The sequence below is a fragment of the Carlito syrichta genome, unplaced genomic scaffold, assembly GCF_000164805.1.
Source record: "Carlito syrichta isolate Samal-C Ts95f unplaced genomic scaffold, Tarsius_syrichta-2.0.1 Scaffold308195, whole genome shotgun sequence".
Lineage (NCBI taxonomy): Eukaryota > Metazoa > Chordata > Mammalia > Primates > Tarsiidae > Carlito > Carlito syrichta.
In genome coordinates, this window is record NW_007252291.1 from 7,016 (window position 1) to 15,285 (window position 8,270).

The window sequence follows — 8,270 nt, forward strand, 5'->3', positions numbered from 1 at the left end:
TAAAATAAAGTAAAATAAAACAAACCATTTCAGCAATGTTTACGTGTACCAGTCATTGGCATTACAATCACACTGTTGCGCAGCCATCACCACCATCCATCTTTAGAATTTTTTTCTTTTTTTCTTTGAGTAGGCATCTCATTCTGTCTCCCAGGCTGGAGTGCAGTGGCACGCTCACAGTCACCGAAGCCTTGACCTGCTGGGCTCCGGCGATCCTTCCACCTTAGCCTTCCAAGTAGCTGGAACCACAAGCATGTGCCACCATGCCCAGTGATTTTTTGATTTATTGTAGAGACGAGGTCTTACCATGTTGCTCAGGCTGGTCTCCAACCCCTGAGCTCAGGTAATCCTCTTACCTCTACCTCCCAAAGTGCTGGAACTATAGGAATGAGCTACCACGCCCGGCTTGGTTTCTTTTTCTAAGCCAAGCTAATATGCTTAAATTTGGGAATAATTATAACCATAGTTAACTTTTTAATTATTTTACATTATTATTTTATTTTATTTTATCATTGAGTCAGAGTCTCCCTCTGTTGCTGGACTGCATGACTGGAATGCAGTGTCGTGCTCATGGCTACCGCAGCCTCAACCTGCTGGGCTTAGGTGATCCTTTCATCTCACCCTTCCAAGTAACTGGAGCTACAGGGACTCACCATCACGCCCATCTAATTTTTGATTTATTGTAGATATGAGGTCTCGTCATATTTCCCAGGCTGGCCTCCAACCCGTGGGCTCAGACACTCCTCTCACCTCCGCCTCCCAACGTGCTGGGATTACAGGCATGAACCATCGGACCCGGCCCACAGTTACTTTTACTGGCCACTTACTTTGTGCCAGGCATTATTATTATTATTATTATTATTGAGTCAGAGTCTCACTTTTTCACCCAAACCGGAGTGCAGTGGCACACTCCCGACCACTGCAGCCTCAACCTGCTGGGCTCCGGCGATCCTTCCACCTCAGCCTTCCAAGTAGCTGGAACTACAGGCGCGCGCTACCATGCTCGGCTAATTTTTGATTTATTGTAGAGATGAGCTCTCATCAAGTTGCCCAGGTGGGTCTCGAACCCACGGGCTCAGGCAATCCACTCACGTCGGCCTCCCAAAGCACTGGGATTACAGGCTGAGCCACAAGTCTGGCCTCCTTCCTTTTTAAGTATAGCCCATAATATCATATTTCCCTACACATGTAAGTATTCATAAAGCAGCATTCAATAGTGCTATTTTATGAAGTTCTGTGTTTTAAAAATGTATGAAATGACCATCATACCAAATGTACCATTTTGTGCCTTTTCCTGCTCAACATGTTTTTCTTTTCTTTTCTTTCTTTCTTTCTTCTTTTTTTTTTTTTGAGTTGGAGTCTCACTCCTTTGCCCAGGCTGGGGTGCAGTGGCACGCACGCTCACGGCCACCCCAGTGTTGACCTTCTGGGCTCCAGTGATCGTTCCACCTCAGGCTTCCGAGAAGCTGTAACTACAGATGCACGTAACCAAGTTCAGCTATTTTTATTTTATTTTATTGTAGAAACTAGGTCTCACCAATTTGCCCAGGCTGGTCTTGAACCCGTGCGCTCAGGCAATCCACCCACCTTGGCCTCCCAAAGTGCTGGGATTACAGGCTGAGCCACCGAGCTCAACATGTTTTTCACAGTGGAGCTACATTTGTTCATTTGGTTTGCTCATTTTAATTTGTTTATTATTTTATCATGTGAATAAGCCACAATTTATCAATTCTTCTGCTGGTGGGCATTTAGGGTTTTTTCTACTTTGATATTATAAACAATCCTGGCTGGGAGCAGTGGCTTGTGCCTGTAACCCCAGCACTTTGGGAGGCCAACGTGGGAGGATTGCTTGAGCCCAAGAGTTTGAGACCAGCTTGGGCAACATAGTGAGACCTCGTCTCTACAGATAATTTTTAAAAAATTACTCAGGTATGGTGATGCGAGCCTGTAGTCCCAGCTACTTGTGAGGCTGAGGCAGAAGGATCGCCTGAGCCCAGGAGGTTGAGGCTTCAGTGGACTATGATTGTGCCACTGCACTCCAGCCTGGGCAACAGAGTGAGACCTTGACTTTCCTCTGAACCCATCCTTAGAGTGTACGCTTTGAGGCAGAAATCTAGGTTTGTAGGGCAGACACACTCTCTCCACTTGCCCAGGACTGCCAAACTGCCCTCTACGGCTGACCCAGTCTACCTTTTTGTCACCAGCATCTGTACATGACGTCCTGTTTGACCACATCCCTGCCAGCATTTGCCCTTGTGAGACATGTTTGCCAATCTGAGTATGAAGCGGCCTCTCATTTAAAGCTCATTCCCTGCCTGTGAGGTCGAGCATCTTATTATGCTCACCGACTATCTGGGTTTCCTCCAGGCGAGTCACTTCTGTCCATAGCCTTTGCTATTCTGTGGTAGCTGTTAGTACAGCAAAAGCCCAACTAGAAGGGGTTTAAGCAGAAAGGAAAATGTATGATCTCACATAACAAGAAGTCCTAGAGCTGGTTAATTCAGAGGCTCAACTGTGATATCAAGGACTAGGTTCTTTCAGTCTTTTTACAATAGTTTCCTCATTGTGGTTGGCTTGGCTCTTAGACTGGTCCCTCAATGGTCCCAAGATGGCTGCCTCAGCTCCAGGTGTCTCATGCAGACAAAAATGTCCAGAAACAAAAGAAAGTGAATGCTTTCTTATTAGAGTCTCTTTCCCAGAGGCCCCCCAGGAAATCTCCCTTCCCATGTTGGTGACCAGAATTGCATCATGTCCACGTCTAAACCAATCATTGACCAGAGGAATCAAAGTATCATACTATATTTAGGCCAATCACAGTTCACCTGGTAGGGTAGAGGAAGGCCCAGCCTCCCTCAAAGCCCAAATCCCTGAATCAGATTCTGGTTCTATTATCGAGATAGAAGAGAAAAGACATTATTTGGAGTAGCACTAAAAAAAGTCTGTTCTGGCCAGGGGCAGTGGCTGATGCCTGTAATCCCAGCACTTTAGGGAGGCTGAGGTGGGAGGATTGCTTGAGCCTAGAGTACAAGACCAGCCTGGGCACCATAGCAAGACCTCATTTCTACAAAAAACCAACAAATTAACCAGGCATGATGGTGTGTGCCTATAGTCCCAGTTGCTCGGAAGGCTGAGGCAGGAGGATTACCTGAGCCCACAAGGCTGAGGCTGCGGTGAGCTGTGATCATGCCACTGCACTCCAGCCTGGGAGACTCCGACTCTAAATAAATAAATAAATCGGTCTGTCCTTTCCTTATTGGTTCCTAGGAGGTCTTTATGGATTTTGAATACGAACCCTTTATCTGTTGTATGTGCTGCCAACATTGTAGTTGTTACTAATCTTTTAACTTTGTTCGTAATGTCATTTTCTTTTCTTTATTTTTTGAGTAGGAGTCTCACTCTGTCGTCCAGGCGGGAGTGCAGTGGCACGTTCATGGTCACATACACTGTCACCTCGACTTGCTGGGCTCAGGCAATCCTTCCATCTCAGCCTTCCAAGTATTTTTTTTTTTTTGAGTTGGGGTCTCACTCTGGTGCCCAGACTGGAGTGCAGTGGCACGCTCTCGGCCACCGCAGCCTCGTCCTGCTGGGCTCTGGCAATTCTTCCACCTCAGCCTTCCAAGTAGCTGGAACTACAGGCATGCGCTACCATGCTCGGCTGATTTTTGATTTCTTGTAGAGACGAGGTCTTGCCAAGTTGTCCGGGCAGGCCTCGAACCCGCAGTTTCAGGCAATCCACTCGCTTCGGCCTCCCTGGGATTATAGGCTCAGCCACCGAACTCAGCCCCTTCCAAGTATTAATAACTGGAACCACAGGTGTGCACCACCACGCCCAGCTAATTTTTTTTTTAATTGTAGAAACAAGATCTCACCAAGTTGCCCAGACTGGTCTCGAACACTTGGACTCAGGCAATCCTCTTTCCTCCGCCTCCCAGAGTGCTAGGATTACAGCCACGTGCCTGGCTGTAATGTCATTTTCGTTGCCGAGGGCTTCTGGGGTAACGTGATAAAATCAGTCAATATTTTGCGAGTCTGTCCTTCGGTCTCCTAGGTTTTCTCCTAATTATTTTAAAGTTCTGGTTTTTCACTTTTAGGTCATTCACCTACCTATCTGGGATTCATATTTATGGGGGGTGTGAAGATTTTTCCTTGGAAGAACCAATTGTCACAACCCTTGTTATTGAATAGTCTATTCTCTCTCACTCAGTTGCAGTGCCACCGCCATCATCAATCACATTCCCACATGTGCTTGGGTTTGTTTCTGGGCACTCTGTTCTATCGATTCCTTTGTCTAGCCCGGCACCAGTACCACATTGTTTTAATTACTGTCACTTTCAGAAAAGTCTTGACATCTGTTAGGGGCAGGTCCTCTTCCTTCTTTTTCAAAATCATTTAGCCTTGTCTTGAGTCTTTGCTCTTTCCTATGAATTTTAGAGTCAGTTTGCCCAGCTCTGTGAAAAATCCTGTTGGGATATTTATTGGACAAGGAGAATCGTCTTCATAATCCTGAAGCTTCTCATCCCTAAACTTAACAATTTCTACATCTCTCCATTTATAGACTATAATATTTTTCTTCATAAATATCTCAAAATGTCTTTTCTCTGGATTCTGTACAATTTTATTTTATTTATTTATTTATTTATTTTGAGTTGGAGTCTCACTCTGTCACCCAGATTGGAGTGCAGTGGCCGCTCTCGGCCACCGCAGCCTCGACCCGCTGGGCTCCGGCGAGCCTTCCACCTCAGCCTTCCAAGTAGCTGGAACTACAGGCGCGCACAACCACACCTGGCTAATTTTTTGATTTATTGTAGAGATGAGGTCTCGCCAAGTTGCCCAGGCGGGTCTCGAACCCACGGGCTCAGGCAATCCACTCACCTCAGCCTCCCAAAGGCACGGGATTACAGGCTGAGCCACTGAGCCCGGCTACAATTTTATTTTTATTGTGAATTATTTCCTTTTAAAAAGATACTATAATTTCTAATAAATCATTGCTAGTGTATAGAAACACTATTGAATTTTATATTTTATTTTTATTTGGATGTTGACCTTTGCTCCGCATGAGTTCACTTAATAACTCCAATAAAATGCCTGTAGAATCTCTTGGGTTTTCTGTATAAGTAATCATACTGTCTACAAAAGATGTCCGAGACTTTGTCTCTCATGTTTCTAATCCTTCTCTCAAGGAGTGGCGGCTTCTACATCTGACCTCTCCTGGCTCTCGGGCTGTGTGCCCAGTGGGTTGGCCCTGGGCAGCTATTACCTTGCACTGTCAATTATAAATAAATCAAAGACCCCTTACTTTCTCCGGAGCTTTACAGTTTACAAAGCGCTTTGGCTTCCATTATCTCACTGATCCTTCTTATCCCCATTCCAGGGAGTGGGAGTGTCTGAGTGGAAGTGGCTCAGGGCTCCGTGTCCAGAGATCCAGCTGTGCAGGGCACGGTGCTGACAGCCCTCTCCTTGGCAGACCCTCTCCTCCGTTTCTCCTGCAAACTCAAAAAGTATGGTCAGGGTGCCAGGCGTGGTGGCTCACACCTATAATCCCAGCACTTTGGGAGGCTGAAGCGGGAGGACTGCTTAAGCCCAGGAGTTCAAGAACAACCTGGGCAGCATCGTGAGACCCTGTCTCTATTTAAAATAAAACAATCAAGAATTGTCTCTGGCATTCGGAGGTCAGAGGTTCAGGAAACCCCTTCAAGGCTGAAGTCCACCGATAAAAGCAGGGGGAGGGGGAAATGTGGGTACACTTGGGTCTTCAGGCTGGTACCCCCAAACGTACGGAGTGTTCAGGAGGAATACGGAAATGTCCTTGGAAGTCAGAGGGTTAACATAGATGATGGGGGGGTGGAGGCGGGATGGAGAAGAGACCATTATGCTCAGTGTCCCGGCCTCCATGCGGGTTCTCCTCCGCCACTAGGGAAGGACTTCTGGATCGGGAAGATGGGGACGAACCGGTGGCCTTGGGTCCCCCCTCCTGCGCCGCCCCCCGTAACTCCAACGCTCAGCACGCACGGCTGACGCGCATGCCCGGCCCGGGGCGGGGCGCCCGCAGTTGCCCGGCTCCCTCCCGGCTCCGCCCAGCAGTGCGCAGGCGCAGAGCCGGGCGGGAGCCGGCGAACGCGCCCTCTCGTGGCAGACCGACCGTGTCGCACCCTTTGTTGTCGCGCTGGGGGCGGCGCAGGGCAAGGGGGCTGGAGATGTGGGTGGAGTCTGGGAGGCAGATGCGAGGAGCAGATCACAATGACGAGAATCCCTTTCCTTTGTCCCTCTCGACAGCGTATAGATGCAGATAGAGACAATACAGCCTTCAGACATCAAGAGACTCAGAGAGACGCTCGTAGAGGCTGAAGTGGAGTGAGATAGAGTTAACAGCATTCATTCATTCATTCATTCATTCATTCAGCAGATACTCACTGGGGTTGGGAAAAATCGGGACAAAGGACCGGAAGGCTTAAGTTTAGGCACTGAAGGACAGAGACGGGGCAGAAAGCTGTGGAGGCAGGTGGCAAACAAGCGGAGACAGAAAACCAGGTCTCTCTGCCAGGGCTGGGTGGGGGGAGTAAGCAGAGGCAAGGGAAGTCCTGGTCGAGGTCGGGGTTGGGGGAGGGGCAGGGAAAGGTGCAGAGACCCGCCCCCTCCGGTTCCCCTGGGGGTCACTCTAGTTGCTGAGGACTCAGGGGACAGTAAAGATGGGACAACTAGAGGTCCAGGGAGGACGCTACCTGTAACGAATTGAAGCAATCAAATATGTTTAAACCATAAAATCATCATTATTCTACTAGTGGAAAAAAACGAATTGGTCACAGTTTGGAGGGTGCAAGGGAATCAAACCCATTATTTCGAAACTGATAAACACAGGAAAAGAGTCAAGCATGTCTCCTGTCTTTCCTGTGTGAACTGTACCACTCGGGAGCCAAATCATGAAGGGCAGTTCCTGTGTCTAGAATTATTCCAGCTAATAAAAGAAGAGGTTGATCACATTTGAATATCTCCACTTTGAACAAAAAATAAAACTGACGGCTGAGGCACTAAAACCGCCAAGACCACAGAAACACATGATGTGTCTCCGGATGGAAGAACACCACCACCACTCTTGCCGAAGAAACTTGAACCTGAACCTGGTCAGACTTCTAAACCAACTATGATGTACAGGAGATAATAATGCACAGGAAATACTATTTCCAGGAAGTACAGAGGGCGGAGGAACATGTTCAAGACCACCAAAGAGATGCAGTCAGCAAAGTCTTGACTGTGGAAAACTACAGAAGCAGTGATCTGGTTCCTTCCAGGAGACTGAGAGAGTGGGAGAAAGAGACAGAGAGAGGAAGGGAGGGAGGAGGGGGCAGAGAGGAAAAGAGAGAGGGGAAGAAAGGGAAGGAGAGGAAGGGAGAGGGAAAGAGAGAGGAAGGGAGGGAGGGGAAGAGAGAGAGGATGGATGGAAAATCTATAGATTTGAAGAGATTTAAAAGAGACCTATTGATCAGTTGCAGTGTGTGCACCTTATTTGGATCCAGAAGCAAACAAATCCATTGTTGTTAAAAAAAAAATGATATTTATGAGAATTTGAAAACTTGAACACTGAAAATTTGATATTAAGGAATTATTGATGATGCCAATAATTGATTATGTTATATGATTCTATTTTAAAGATACACACTGAAATATTGACAGATTAAATTAAATAGGGTTGCTCACACCTGTAAACCCAGGCTGAGCCTGGAGGACTGCTTGAGCCCAGGAGTTTGAGACCAACCTAGACAATATAGCAAGACTCCCGTTTCTACAAAAAATAATTTCAAAAAATTAACCTGACATAGCGGTGCACTCCTGTAGTCCTAGCTATTCAGGAAGCTGAGACAGGAGGGTCACTAGACCCCAGGAGTTCAAGGCTGCTGTAAGCTATGATCTCACCACTATACTCCAGCCTGGGCGGCAGAGCAAAACCTTGTCTTTTTTAGAAAGAAAGAGAGAGAGAGAGAAAAGGAAGGAAGGAAGGAAGGAAGAAGCCGGGCTCGGTGGCTCAGCCTGTAATCCCGCGCCTTTGGGAGGCTGAGGTGAGTGGATTGCCTGAGCTCGAGGATTCGAGACCCGCCTGGGCAGCGAGACTTCATCTCTACAATAAATCAAAAAATTAGCCCAGCGTGGTAGCGCATGCCTGTAATTCCGGCTACTCGGAAGGCTGAGGCGGAAGGATCGCTGGAGCCCAGCAGGTCGAGGCTGCGGTGGCCGGGAGCGGCCACTGCACTCCAGTCTGGGCGACAGAGTGAGACGAA